Source organism: Schistocerca americana, unplaced genomic scaffold (assembly GCF_021461395.2).
Source record: "Schistocerca americana isolate TAMUIC-IGC-003095 unplaced genomic scaffold, iqSchAmer2.1 HiC_scaffold_43, whole genome shotgun sequence".
In the NCBI taxonomy this organism is placed as follows: Eukaryota; Metazoa; Arthropoda; class Insecta; order Orthoptera; family Acrididae; genus Schistocerca; species Schistocerca americana.
Genome location: NW_025726159.1, coordinates 1,228,849 through 1,244,568, shown reverse-complemented (window position 1 = coordinate 1,244,568; position 15,720 = coordinate 1,228,849). Strand labels below are relative to the sequence as shown.

The following is a 15,720-nucleotide window of genomic DNA, read 5'->3' as shown; positions in this document are numbered from 1 at the left end:
GTTGATAATTCTTCCGGGTTATATGGCCGTGGTCCATGGAATTCTTCTATTCCTACATCCTCAGAGGTATGGCTGGTCCTGCTGAGTCGTGCCGACTGTTGGCAGGACTCAGCAGGACCAGCCATACCTCTGAGGATGTCCAACGTAGTATTGGACGAAACGTTAGGAATAGAAGAATTCCATGGACCATGGCCATATAACCCGGAAGAATTATCAACAACAGTACCATCCGGTGGTGAAAGCCTTCACTGTATGAGTATCAGCTGTCTCTCTACATTTTGCTGATCACCTTATGGACATGAAATGCAGCCCAACAGACATCAACCTGACTTGATAATTCCCAACTGCGACAACAGCCCCCACGAAAGCTAATAATTGTAGAAAACTATCGAATACAAAAAGCCATAGTCAAAGGAAAACAAATAATAAATGAATATACAGTTCTCTACGATGGAACTCTATTCTCTGCCTTCAAAGAACTATTGGACAACAACAGATCATGAACACCCCAACCCCCCCCCCCCCTCTTCACACACACACACACACACACACACACAATGGCAGATACAAAAGCACTCCGTCTTCAGGCCACAAGTGGCCCATCGGGACCATCCGACCGCCGTATCATCCTCCGCTGAGGATGCGGATAGGAGGGGCGTGTGGTCAGCTCACCACTCTACCGGTAGTTATGATGGTTCCCGGTCGAGTAGCTCCTTAATTGGCATCACCAGGCTGAGTGCACCCCGAAAAATGGCAACAGCGCATGGCGGCCCTGACGGTCACCCATCCCAGTGCCAGCCACGCCCAACAGCGCTTAACTTCGGTGATCTGGCAGGAACCGGTGTATCCACTGCGGGAAGGCCGTTGCCAGATACAGCTTACAATGATTCAGAACTCTCGCCCAGGAAACTTTCAACTGTTCAGTTGTCTTCCATCTTGTTTTTGTATTTTATAAACAGTGAAAGTGAAAGCTACTTAGTGCCGGTATTCACAGTGAAGATAATGGGGAAGCCTGAAAAAGTAAGGGAAATATAGTGCAAATGCACACATAGACACACAATCTTCCACATGGAATTAGTTGATCATAACTTTGAAAGAAACAACTACAATAAACAACATAAAATCCAGGACAACCAGTGGCTAGCACACTGGACTCGCATTCGGGAGGTCGACGGTTCAATCCCGCGTCCGGCCATCCTGATTTAGGTTTTCCGTGATTTCCCTAAATCCCTCCAGGCAAATGCCGGGATGGTTCCTTTGAAAGGGCACGGCCGACTTCCTCCCCCATCCTTCGCTAATTCGATAAGAGCTGTCTGGTCTCCTCCCCCAAAAACAACCCAACTCCAACCAGGAAAACCACAGCATGTGGTGACAAAATATATATATAGATATATTCTTCGGGTTTTTCAGACTTGTAAACAACGTATAAAAACTCACATTTATTTGTGTACAAGCAGTAAAGAGCATTTTTCCTGTTTTAAGAAAGATAATAAAGACCCACTGAAGATGCTGAAACTTCAGCGAAACGTGTTTGGGAAATAAAAGAAAAGATAAGAATTGTGTTGTGCTCAGGGCGGGCCCTCTACAAAAACAAACCTTATAATGTGCTTGAATTCGCAACAGAGAATATGTATTAAATGTCATCTAAAACCTTGAAATATTTAAATAATCTCCCAGTTAGTTACTTTTTATTGTTTATAAGAAGACGCAAGACGTAAGTATCTCCAAACCGTCATCTTTTTGACATATGTAATATTTTCAATCCCTCCTTATATTGTGGATAATTTACTAACTGCCACCGGGAAATCAGTCTGAAACTACACTCCTGGAAATGGAAAAAAGAACACATTGACACCGGTGTGTCAGACCCACCATACTTGCTCCGGACACTGCGAGAGGGCTGTACAAGCAATGATCACACTCACGGCACAGCGGACACACCAGGAACCGCGGTGTTGGCCGTCGAATGGCGCTAGCTGCGCAGCATTTGTGCACCGCCGCCGTTAGTGTCAGCCAGTTTGCCGTGGCATACGGAGCTCCATCGCAGTCTTTAACACTCGTAGCACGCCGCGACAGCGTGGACGTGAACCGTATGTGCAGTTGACGGACTTTGAGCGAGGGCGTATAGTGGGCATGCGGGAGGCCGGGTGGACGTACCGCCGAATTGCTCAACACGTGGGGCGTGAGGTCTCCACAGTACATCGATGTTGTCGCCAGTGGTCGGCGGAAGGTGCACGTGCCCGTCGACCTGGGACCGGACCGCAGCGACGCACGGATGCACGCCAAGACCGTAGGATCCTACGCAGTGCCGTAGGGGACAGCACCGCCACTTCCCAGCAAATTAGGGACACTGTTGCTCCTGGGGTATCGGCGAGGACCATTCGCAACCGTCTCCATGAAGCTTGGCTACGGTCCCGCACACCGTTAGGCCGTCTTCCGCTCACGCCCCAACATCGTGCAGCCCGCCTCCAGTGGTGTCGCGACAGGCGTGAATGGAGGGACGAATGGAGACGTGTCGTCTTCAGCGATGAGAGTCGCTTCTGCCTTGGTGCCAATGATGGTCGTATGCGTGTTTGGCGCCGTGCAGGTGAGCGCCACAATCAGGACTGCATACGACCGAGGCACACAGGGCCAACACCCGGCATCATGACGTGGGGAGCGATCTCCTACACTGGCCGTACACCACTGGTGATCGTCGAGGGTGTAACGCCGGAAATGCATATACTCCTATTTCCATCTATTGTACTATTATTTTTTTTCCTTGTTTTGTTACCTCAAGATATGACATTTCTGTCTCTTTATATATTGTAATTGTTTTACTGTTTGTATATATATATTTATGCACTCATGTCGATGTATAATTGGTTTGTTTCGTAAATATTATTTGTATTTTTACGCTGGGTCTTGCCTAGGGAAAACTGCTATCGAACGATTACGTCGATAGGTCGTGTGACGAATCAAAGTGTTTAGGATCTTTGGTAGTGTTAACTCTGCCGCGTGGAGCGCGGGCAGAACGGTGAGAGTCTGGCGGGAGTAGCGAGTGGAGCAGGTGTCGTGTGACGCTCCCGCGAGTTGCCGCGCTTTCGGGGTTTGGCAGCAAGTAATTGCGCTCGACTCGCGATGATAGTTTCTGACATGGTGTCGCGGACGGGAAGCATTAGCTGGCGCACATCAAGAGCCCGTTTCGCCTGGTGACCATGTCGAGAAGAAGGCGCGCCAACATCCAGCTTCTGCAACAGCGACGGCCGACAATGAGTGACTGTCGCCACCTCCTCGATCGACGGCTTCAAACCTTCAATCAACCAACAAGGAAGACTAAAAGCACGTAAAGTTTCAGAACTGTATGGCAGACCTCAGCTTTTCAAATTGTTCCATTTGCCTCGCAAAATTACAGCAACTTAGCATGAACCTTTGTTGCTCATTGTCCCAATTGCATTGCCAAGCAGGGTCCCTTCCTTTTCCGAAATGAACCCGAGTGTCGTTGAAATTCAAACGCCAGCACAATTCCATTTCACTGCTTTAATTTCAAAGTTCAGTTAAAGTCTCAGAGCTGGCTACAATATTCAGATTACACAAGCACGAATTAAGAGTGCGAGCTTTGTTACCGTATTTTAGCTTACCTGTGACTGCAGCTCAGCTTGGTACGTGCTACATTTTACTATTGTTAATTGTTCAGAGTCATTTAATTCAAGATCAAAGTTAAATCTCTTATTTCTAAATTGCGTAGATTCAAGTAGCTTTTGAAACGATTGTTGAGGTAGTCCAAGACTAACTGTATTTTACTGAATTCCGATGTGCTTCAGAAAGAAAGCTCACTATTAACTTCAGTCACTAAATTAACTTTCGATTTTCCGGTTTTATTAATTCTTTTGCTAAATTAAGTCAGGGTGTAGCGAAATTTATTACTTCTGACAAACTTTCAGTTTTCACACTACACGTGTCAACCTTCAATTGCCACGCTTCTAGTGCTAATTATATGTGTAATAACCTTTCTTTTTCAGCTACTATAGTAATTGTCCTTAGGACTGGCGACCGTGATTTCCCCCAAATCTCAAATATCTAATTACCGCTAGTTAATTGTTAACGTAACGGCCGCACATTTACTTTCTTTATTAACTTTACCCCTTTTCAAAATTAATTTCCACCAGTTTCATTTGCATTTTTCCTTTCATTTAGATGTAACCCTTTCCTCCCTCTTTACCGATAGATTAACTTCGGTGACGATTGCTTTTCCCAAATTTCCATTAGGTACACGCGGTTTAAATTTTCACTGTCATTAAGGTCGGTAAGTGAGGGGGGAGGTTACACGTGGCGACCGTGACAGGACAATCTTCAGTTTTGAGGTTGTTCTGGACACGAATTTTGCATTGTACAAATCTCGTAACAAAGTACTGGTTACGAAATGGTCGATACGTCAGCGAGAATATTAGTGTGAGGAATCCTAATTAGATTTGAGATTTGGCATTTATATTGAAAATTATTAAAATGAGTGAAGGCAACAATTACCAAAATTTGGTAGACTTGGATACGGAACAATCGGTCGAACAGTGGGAAACGCGCACCGCGGTACCCATTGTTCAGGGGCAGGCGGCGAACATGAAAGACGCGACCGCCGAAACGCAACAAAGAGCAGAAATGGAATTCCAAACTTTAGAAAATGTTTCGGAATCGGAAGTGAAAATCAAATCTGAATCCCTTGATGACGAATACGGGGGGACAATTAAAGCGGAAGCCGCTACGGAAGTAAAACCGGTAGTTTCCGGGAATTTAACTGATTTATTGAATGTTTTGATTAACGAAATCAAGAGTCAATCGGCCAAGCAAGAAGCTCAGTCTGAAAAAATTGAACGAAAGCTAGACAGTCAGAACAAAGCTATTAATGTTGTTAACAACAATATTGAAGTTGTTAACACAAAAGTTGATAAAATCAAAGACGATATTGTCGTGATTAATACCGAAATCGGTAATCTTAAACAGGAAATGATAGGCGTTCAGGCGGAAATTGCGAGCATAAATACTCGTTTTGATTCCGAAATTAGCAGGATCGAGAAAAGTGTAGGAGACGCAGTTGCTCCGATCATCGAGAATAAGGTGACGGAACAAATTCAATTAGTGAGAAAAGAGGATCAACAGAAGGTGGAAACTTTAAAGGCTTTAGTATCCGAAGTAGATACCAAAGTGACGAAGCAGGCTAATACCTGCGAAGAAAAAAAGAGGGAAGTGGAAACGCTTGCGACAACCACTTGCCAAGTGATTACGAGGGTGTCGGAATTAGAACGGAAACTTGACGAAAAACAGAGCTATGTGCCAATCTGTGCACATAGTTCGGAGTTGTTGACGAAAGAGGAGCGGTTCGACCCCTTGAAAAAAGGCGGTATACACCCGATGGATTTCATTAAAAATTGTGAAAGAGTTTTACCCAGATCATGGACTGATGAGAGAAAAATTAATGCGATTATTGATGTGTTGGCTGGTGATGCCAAGCGTTGGGGCTTAAACCTCAACATTACGAACCTGACTTTTGACGAATTTAAAAATTTGTTTCTGGCTGAATACTGGTCAGAGCAAAAACAGCAAAGTGTCTGGCGCGAATTTGTCGTATCGAGGCCTTTCGATGCAAATTCGCGCGGTTCGATGAAGGAGTTTTGTGAGGGCTGGATCCGCAAGTTGGAATACTTGCGTGATCGCCGCTCGGAATCCGAAATAGTCTGGGAACTCTACAAAAAGCTTCCAGATGACACAAAACGCTACGTAGGAAGCAATTACAGGACAATAAATGATTTCCTGGAAAGAGTGGAGGACGAGGACAATTGGCGCAATAATCGCGACAGTGGTAGAGGCCGTGGTAACAACAACGGGGACCACAGCAACGATAACCATGGGAATAATGCATACCGCAACCATGGCAGCAATAACAATAATGGTTCGGATCGTAATAACAATCGGTACAATGCAAATAATAACAGGAATGACGGAAACCAGTATCATACTAACGTGATACGGGCTTCACAGAATAGTAATAACGCCAGAGGGTGTGATCAGCCGCCTCAGCAGCATCCGGGGACCGTATCTGCTGGGACGAGACAGGGAAACCATTAGCCGCGCCGGTGAGGGGCCGACCGGGCGTGGAGAAATTTTGGCGGCCCAATAGCAGGAGAAAACCCAGGTGTCGTCGGTATGAAAATTCCGTGTGGAATAATCAACGGCGGGAGAGTGTGCCAGTGTTAAGAGAAAGGAGTGCGCCCACAAGTAGTAAATCAGCTGTATACACGGCAGTAGAAGGTACATTCACTGTCAGTGAGAACAATTTAAGTAGTGTTCCGGAAATCGATTATAAGGTGCCAGCTGTAATACCCACAGCGGAACTGGAGATTGAGTTTAAGAATGATTCGCAATTGTTGAGAGAAGATCAGATGTCGGATAAAACGTCCGTCATCGAGCGAGGGGATGCAGAGAGGGATGAGGTCTGGTTAAGGCAGTTCGGTCGCTTATACGACGAACTAAGAGATTATAGGGGTCTGTATGGGAGAAGTGTTTATGGGGAGCGCGTGCAGTATTTGCCGCGTCTCGTCCCACAGGAAGATAGTATTTGTGAAGTGATTGAAAGTTCTGGCCCTAACCGGCAGACTTTACCAGAAATAGTTGATGTTAATGGGGAGCACGAGCAAGATTCGTCGTGTTTCGTCCCGCAGGAGTTAGATGTTGAAGTAGTAACGGAAAGTTCTGGCCCTAACCGGCAGACTTTACCGAAAGTTATAGTGATAGAAGTAGCCGACCCATCCGACGCAAACCTCCAGTTTAAACGTTACGAGAGTATTAAGGAGAAAGATTACGAAAATTTTAGTGATAGCCGGACACGATTGGTAGAAAACCACGTAGATTACAGTGTGTATGAGGTTAGAGCTGACGTTATACGGTCAGACGATAGCAGTGTGGGTTGCGCAGATCCAGAGGAAGTAATTTCAGATGCTACTGGGCACATTTCTCCAGGTAGATTGGCAGATGAGATCAATCTGACTAAAGAGGAATCAACGAAGGTGACAATTAGTGAATTGATAGCAATGCAACACTCACTAGTTGACGAGTTACAGGAAAAGGTTTCGGTATTGGAGGCGACGCTACAGACTAAGCCTCAGGACAAACGTGTTGAAATTAAAACTGTATGTGAACAGAGGCTGAAAAAGCCGCCAGATAAACCGGATTTAGGATCAAAGCCGGATGGTTTTTTCTGGAATGACCTGGATATAGACGAGGATTTACTGTGGGAAAATAAAGAAACAGTCGAGGACAAGTGTAGACAGATAGTAGTGTCTGTTAATATGCACGACCTACAACTAAACGTGTTGATTGACACCGGTGCAGAATTGAGTGCTGTATCTGGGGAAATATTTGAGTTACTGAAAGACAGACCTGGCATCGTAGTTATGCCAGTAACAGGAGTGAAAATTATCGGTGCTACTGGGAAGGCCAGTAAACCGGTCACAAAACAGAGTTTTGTCAACTTCGAGATATGTGGGGCACGATTTGAACAAGAGTTTGTCGTCGTGCCTGACTTAACTACGGAAGTAATTATCGGGTTAGATTGGCTATTAAAGTACCGTGCAGTGATTAACTGCGAAAGCAAAACTTTGACATGTACGTCCCAAGATAAAACAATAGTAGTTAGTTTTGACGAGGCAGGAGACGGTGTGCATAGGCAATACCAGCCTATACACATTGTTAACTGGCCGAATGGTATTGACGTAGGTATGAGTTTGAACTGCCATAACATGAGGAATTTCGGCATTGACAAAAGTGTAGAAAGTGAATTGGAAGAGATAATCAAATTCCCTCCACGGATTAACATTAGTATTGGTGTGAAAAAAGATCGTTTGCGAGAAGTAATGAAGCTAAAAGCCGATGCTCGCATACGTCGTCATGACGCTAAAGCGCGTTTTGCTAAGTTTGCGATCGGAGACTTAGTACTTGTAAAAGCTCATGAGAAATCGAGCGAGATAGACAATGAAATCTCTAAATTTAAGTTTGTTTATAATGGACCATATAAAGTCATTGGTATACCTCACACAAATGCTTATTGTTTAGAGTATCCAAGCTCTGGAAAGCTATTAGGTATACGAAATATAATAGATTTGAAATTGTACCAACCTAGGATCGATTAATACCACACAATGGGTAATTTGTACAATATGTAAACATAGAGTGTAAGATTTAAGGTTTGCTAGATTGCCATGCTTTTGACTGACCAAGAGGACATTAAAGAAGTTGTAATTAATAAGTAATTAATTTTGACTAAATGATTTAAGAGAGAGTGATTATTTATCAATTGAAAAATCCAAGCTGCTAATTTAAGTTTTCAGCTGAGTCACAGTAGATTAAGCAACGTAAATATGATTTTGTAACTAGCTGTAAGATTTCATGAATATGTGTTTTACTAGTCATTGCCGATGTACTTAGACGCTGTTTTAAGTTTCAGGCTAGTACATGCGTGTGATGATGGACAGTGTTGAGTTATCCACTGTGATAGTATTAAGGGACTCCTTGAGATTACTCGGGAGTGAGTTTTTCCTAAAGAATTCAGTGAAACGGACGTTCTGGAAACGCCGTCACAAGGGCGAGTGAGATCAAGCGTGCCGCACACGCGGGCGCAACAATACTGGCGAGGCGAGCCGCTGTCGGCTCTTGTGTCGCTGTTGGCTCTTGTGCCGCTGTCGGCATTCTTTGTACTTGCGAGTACGAAAGGCGGAATAGTTTTTCTTCCCGGACAGCTGAAAGAATTCTGCTGTCAATATTTATGTTTTTTTCGATCTACTGAATATTATTTTCTTGTTTAGCGTTAAGTAGATTCTCGTGACGAGAATATTAATTATGAAAAGGTTATATAAAATGTGTAGTCTAATTAATTATTAATTTGCGTATTTTGATATACCTGTTTTCTATGACCATGTACTCTGATTAATTTTGCAAATAGTATTCCATTTCTCATAGTGTTACGAATTTTAATGATTTTGGAATAGCTAAACCATTTTCTATATCTTCTATGAATTTTAATATGTTGTCAACCTGTTTTATTTTGTGCAAGATGACAGAGTGGAATAAGATTAGGAGTGCCCCCACTCAATTATTATGGTCTAAAAATTGATTTATGATTAATTAGACGAATGCTAAATTTTGTTGATGTTTTGAGCATATGCATTTCCGCTGTTTCTTTTTTGGGACATTTTCTGAGTCTGTTTACGTTACACGAACATCCTCAGACAATGTGGGGCACGTGTAACGCCGGAAATGCATATACTCCTATTTCCATCTATTGTACTATTATTTTTTTTCCTTGTTTTGTTACCTCAAGATATGACATTTCTGTCTCTTTATATATTGTAATTGTTTTACTGTTTGTATATATATATTTATGCACTCATGTCGATGTATAATTGGTTTGTTTCGTAAATATTATTTGTATTTTTACGCTGGGTCTTGCCTAGGGAAAACTGCTATCGAACGATTACGTCGATAGGTCGTGTGACGAATCAAAGTGTGTAGGATCTTTGGTAGTGTTAACTCTGCCGCGTGGAGCGCGGGCAGAACGGTGAGAGTCTGGCGGGAGTAGCGAGTGGAGCAGGTGTCGTGTGACGCTCCCGCGAGTTGCCGCGCTTTCGGGGTTTGGCAGCAAGTAATTGCGCTCGACTCGCGATGATAGTTTCTGACATGGTGTCGCGGACGGGAAGCATTAGCTGGCGCACATCAAGAGCCCGTTTCGCCTGGTGACCGTGTCGAGAAGAAGGCGCGCCAACATCCAGCTTCTGCAACAGCGACGGCCGACAATGAGTGACTGTCGCCACCTCCTCGATCGACGGCTTCAAACCTTCAATCAACCAACAAGGAAGACTAAAAGCACGTAAAGTTTCAGAACTGTATGGCAGACCTCAGCTTTTCAAATTGTTCCATTTGCCTCGCAAAATTACAGCAACTTAGCATGAACCTTTGTTGCTCATTGTCCCAATTGCATTGCCAAGCAGGGTCCCTTCCTTTTCCGAAATGAACCCGAGTGTCGTTGAAATTCAAACGCCAGCATAATTCCATTTCACTGCTTTAATTTCAAAGTTCAGTTAAAGTCTCAGAGCTGGCTACAATATTCAGATTACACAAGCACGAATTAAGAGTGCGAGCTTTGTTACCGTATTTTAGCTTACCTGTGACTGCAGCTCAGCTTGGTACGTACTACATTTTACTATTGTTAATTGTTCAGAGTCATTTAATTCAAGATCAAAGTTAAATCTCTTATTTCTAAATTGCGTAGATTCAAGTAGCTTTTGAAACGATTGTTGAGGTAGTCCAAGACTAACTGTATTTTACTGAATTCCGATGTGCTTCAGAAAGAAAGCTCACTATTAACTTCAGTCACTAAATTAACTTTCGATTTTCCGGTTTTATTAATTCTTTTGCTAAATTAAGTCAGGGTGTAGCGAAATTTATTACTTCTGACAAACTTTCAGTTTTCACACTACACGTGTCAACCTTCAATTGCCACGCTTCTAGTGCTAATTATATGTGTAATAACCTTTCTTTTTCAGCTACTATAGTAATTGTCCTTAGGACTGGCGACCGTGATTTCCCCCAAATCTCAAATATCTAATTACCGCTAGTTAATTGTTAACGTAACGGCCGCACATTTACTTTCTTTATTAACTTTACCCCTTTTCAAAATTAATTTCCACCAGTTTCATTTGCATTTTTCCTTTCATTTAGATGTAACCCTTTCCTCCCTCTTTACCGATAGATTAACTTCGGTGACGATTGCTTTTCCCAAATTTCCATTAGGTACACGCGGTTTAAATTTTCACTGTCATTAAGGTCGGTAAGTGAGGGGGGAGGTTACAAGGGGACACTGAATAGTGCACGGTACATCCAAACCGTCATCGAACCCATCGTTCTACCATTCCTAGACCGGCAAGGGAACTTGCTGTTTCAACAGGACAATGCACGACCGCATGTATCCCGTGCCACCCAACGTGCTCTAGAAGGTGTAAGTCAACTACCCTGGCCAGCAAGATCTCCGGATCTGTCCCCCATTTAGCATGTTTGGGACTGGATGAAGCGTCGTCTCACGCGGTCTGCACGTCCAGCACGAACGCTGGTCCAACTGAGGCGCCAGGTGGAAATGGCATGGCAAGCCGTTCCACAGGACTACATCCAGCATCTCTACGATCGTCTCCATGGGAGAATAGCAACCTGCATTGCTGCAAAAGGTGGATATACACTGTACTAGTGCCGACATTGTGCATGCTCTGTTGCCTGCGTCTATGTGCCTGTGGTTCTGTCAGTATGATCATGTGATGTATCTGACCCCAGGAATGTGTCAATAAAGTTTCCCCTTCCTGGGACAATGAATTCATGGTGTTCTTATTTCAATTTCCAGGAGTGTATATACAGTACTAAAGGCTGGCGAAAAACTGGAACTTCAAACGGCTCTCTGATCAGCCCGTGATAGTTCTGTGACATTCTCTCGCCAGACTGGAACTCAAATCTGAGACGTTTGCCTTTCGCGAGCAAGTGCTGTACTGGCTGAGCTACCCAAGCAAGAGTCACGACAGTGCCAACACACTCCCCCCCCCCCCCCTCCCTCCCTCACCGGCTCACCTCACAGCCGCAATTCCGCCGGTACCTCATCTCCTACTTTCAAACCTTCACAGGTCTCAGACATATCTTGAGGGACTTGCACACTTGGAAGAAAGTGTGTTACGGAAACCTGGCTTTGCCACAGCTCCATCGGTAGAGCACACGCCAGCGAAAGGCAAAGGTGCCGCATTCGAGTCCTGGTCCGGCACACAGGTTAAATCTGCCAGGAAGTTTCAAATCAGCGCACACTCCGCTTCAGAGTAAAAATGCATTCTGGTCTGTCTGGATTAAGGAATTATAGAGATTCAGCGAGCTGACACTGATATTCAGACGCCATAGAGAAACAGGAGAAATTGTCCATCTGATGTCACGTATTTGCGACATGTTGAAATGTTACCCATTTCTGACAATGTTTGTATTATTCAAGACAGCCACAGTACACAAACCTGTCGTCTAATTATCTTGACTGTGGATGGAACATAAAAGGTCAATAAGGGAATTACCTACAAACAAAAACATTGTGAGATATGATCGTTAGCCACCATCTCCACAGCCTCTTATCTCTGTGATTCCATGATATTAAATCTTGATGTAATCTTTTTTCCGCCTGGAGTGTGTGAGATAAGTACAGTACTTCTCGCTCTGATTCGTCATGGACGCAGCAACCACAAGTGCTTGTCCTGCACTCCTCCACACACACACACAAGCACACACACAGACACACACACACACACACACACACACACACACACACACACACACACATACTTTATCTCAGTGATCACACAGAAATTTCTCAAGTACCAGCAGGCTACTTACAGCGCACACTTGTTACTTGCTAGACAAAGGCGAACAGAGCAACAGAAAAACGTCGTTTTCAGGGGACGTACTGTACAGTGTGTTTCAAAAAGTACTTTCCAACTTTAAAAAATTCATATAAATTTATTGAAAGAAAATATAGACCTGGGTTTAATATTATTTCGCAGGGAAACACGTAAAGTGTGAACTAAAGATGTTGTACGTGGCTTCCGTTGGTTACCCTGCACACATCCCACTGAAAGTCAATTTCTTCCCAAACTCGCTGTAACATTGCTCAGTGGCGGCGTAAATTCTTGCTCTAAATTCAGATAGAGAAGCTGGCACAGGAGGTACAAACACGATATCCTTAATGAATCCCCATAAAAATAACCGAGTGGTGTGAGGTCTGGGGAACGTGGAGGCCATGCAATTGGCGCATCGCGGCCAATCCATTGATCTGGAAAGTGGTCACTAAGAAAAGCTTGCATGTCAGCGAGGTAGTGGGATGGTGCACCATCATGCATAAAGTGTGCACCGATCTGTGGTATCAAAAATTGTTGTAACATATCCATGTACACTATACCGTTGATGATTCTCTCACGGAAAAAGAAGGGGCCGTACACTTTGTTCTTGCTCAATGCATAAAAAACGTTCAGTTTAGGGCTATCACGGACATGTTGCAATGTTTGATGTGGATTTTCATTGCCACAAATCCTACAGTTATGTGTGTTTACCCCGCCACTTAAGTGAAAACTAGACTAGTCAAATGGTTCAAATGGTTCTGAGCACTATGGAACTTAACATCTGAGGTCATCAGTCCCCTAGAACTTAGAACTACTTAAACATAACTAACCTAAGGACATCACACACATCCAAGCCCGGGGCAGGATTCGAACCTGCGACCGTAGCAGTCGCGCAGTTCCAGACTGAAGCGCCTAGAATCGCATGGCCACCGCGGCCGGCAGACTTGTCAGAAAAGGTGATTTTGTCCTAGAAATGTTAATCCTCAAGTAATCGATTTAACATATCCCCACAGAAGTATTTGCGAGAAATTTTGTTAGTGTCTTTTATTGCTTGTACGATCGTCAATCTGTACTGTTTCAAATGCAAACGGTCTCTCAACACATACCAAACAGTCATATTATGTGGGATTTGCAGTTCGCGAGGTGCACGCCGAGTCGATTTCGTAGGGCTTTTGATAAAACGTTGCTCAACGGCGTCGTCAGATGGGCCTGGACGACATGATGATTTCCCATGTCTTACCGAGCACCCTATTTCTCAAAACACCAATGTCACTCACAAATTGTAGGCCTACTAGGGGGATCTTCAGCGAAGGTGGTACGGAAATTACACTGAACTGTTGTCGCCCACTTCGATTCTTCAAAACCAAAACACACAGATAGCACGCTCGGGTCCAGTGAAGACAGCCATCTTTAACGCAACTGCCGCTAGCGCTCCTTACGACACGATTCGGAATTCGCGAACTACGTGTGACAAAACTTGATGTATATCCCTACAAATTTACACTACAATCATATCTGTAGATACTACGAATTAATTTATATGGATTTTCAAAGTTGTAAAGTCCCTTCTGAAACACCCTATGCATTACCTGGTCAAAAGTACATGGGCTAATATTGGAAGTCTCTACCATTCACCTTCATCACGGCCTTATCTCTGCTGGGGACACTTTCAGTCTGGCGTCTGAAAGTCTGTGCACGAATGGTAGCCCATTCTTACTCAATAGCGGAGATAGTTGGGGTGTGGAGAGAGCTCAACATTCTCATTCGTCCCGAAGGCGTTTCATTGGTTTCAGGTCGGGATTGTGGGAAGGCAAGTTAATCTCAGGAACGCTGGTGTCCACAAACCAGTGCCTCAGAGATGCTGGATTAGGAGAGAGTGCATTGACGTGCTAATGAAAACAGTCATCGTCTTCGAAATGACGCTCTCCCTCTAATGTAGGCAGTACACTATACTGTAAAACTTGTTTATATTGTTCCGCATTTAGCGTTTGCTTAAGCGCAATAACAGGACCACACCCTAACCACGAGAAACACTCTCATACTGTAACACCATATCCTCCATACTTCACTGTTGGCACAACATACAGTGGCGGAAAGACGACAGCAACACCAAATCATAGTCAGTGTATAGTAATAAAATTTCGGGAATGCATTTGTCTAAGTAACATATTTAAATGGTTAACATTGCAAGGTCACAGCTTAATGTAAGCGCGAGATAAGTCATTGCAAATGTGAAATGCTGGTAAATTAATAACTGGTGTAATCGCCAGAGCATTTAATGCAAACACGCAAAAGTCTTGCATTGTGTTGCACAGGTGCAACTTTGCGGGTTGGAGTTCAGTGCCTGTTGCACTTGGTCCGTCAATAAGGTACGTTTAAGGCTGTCAGAGCATGACGCTGGAGTTGTCGTCCGATAATGTCCCTGGAGACAGATCTGGTGATAGAGCAGGCCAAGGTAACATGTCGACATTCTGTAGAGCATGTTGGGATACAACAGCAGTATATGGGCGAGCGTTATCTTGTTCGAAAACACCCCCCTGGAATGTTGTTCATGAATGGCAGCACAACAGGTCGAATCACCAGACTGACGCATAATATTGCAGTCAGGGTGCGTGGGATAGCCATCTGAGTGCTTCTGCTGTTATATGAAATGGCACCCCAGACCATAACTCCAAGTGTAGGTCGAGCGGATCTAGTACGTAGGCAGGTTGCTTTCAGACCCTCAACTGGCCAACACACGGCCATCACTGGCACCGAGGCAGAACAAGCCTCTACCTTGCCCTCCAATGAGCTCTCGCTTATACCATTGAAGTCGCAAATGGCAGTGGTTTGGGATCATTGGAATTCACGCTACAGGTCATCTGGCTCGGAGCTGTCACTGGAATAACCGGCTTGTAACAGTTCGCACCGGAGCCGTACGCCGAACACGATACTGTTCCCTCTCGGTAGTGCCACGTGGCTGTCCAGTGTCCTGTCTTCTCGCGACATTCTCATGACCACCACTGCCAGCAATCATGTACAGTGGCTACATTCCTGCCAAGTCTTTCTGTAGTATTGCAGTGGAACATCCAGATCCTCTTAGCTGTATTACACGACCTCGCCCAAATTCAATCAAGTGTTGCTAATAGGGTCTTTGTCGGCTTAAAGGCATTCTTGAGTAACATCAACTCACCACGTCCAGTCTTAAAGGCAACTGACGCTCACGATCACTGCAGCGTGTATTTAAAGCAAACCTGATTTGCGTCCTCATAGTGACGCTACAGGCGCCACTCTTATGTCAATGGTG

At 44.3% G+C, this 15,720-nt stretch overlaps 1 pseudogene; it reads right to left on the bottom strand.

Annotated features, from left to right (window-relative positions):
- Positions 1 to 751: 751 nt before the first annotated feature.
- On the bottom strand, positions 752 to 869 carry LOC124582929 (annotated as a pseudogene).
- Positions 870 to 15,720: the final 14,851 nt, after the last annotated feature.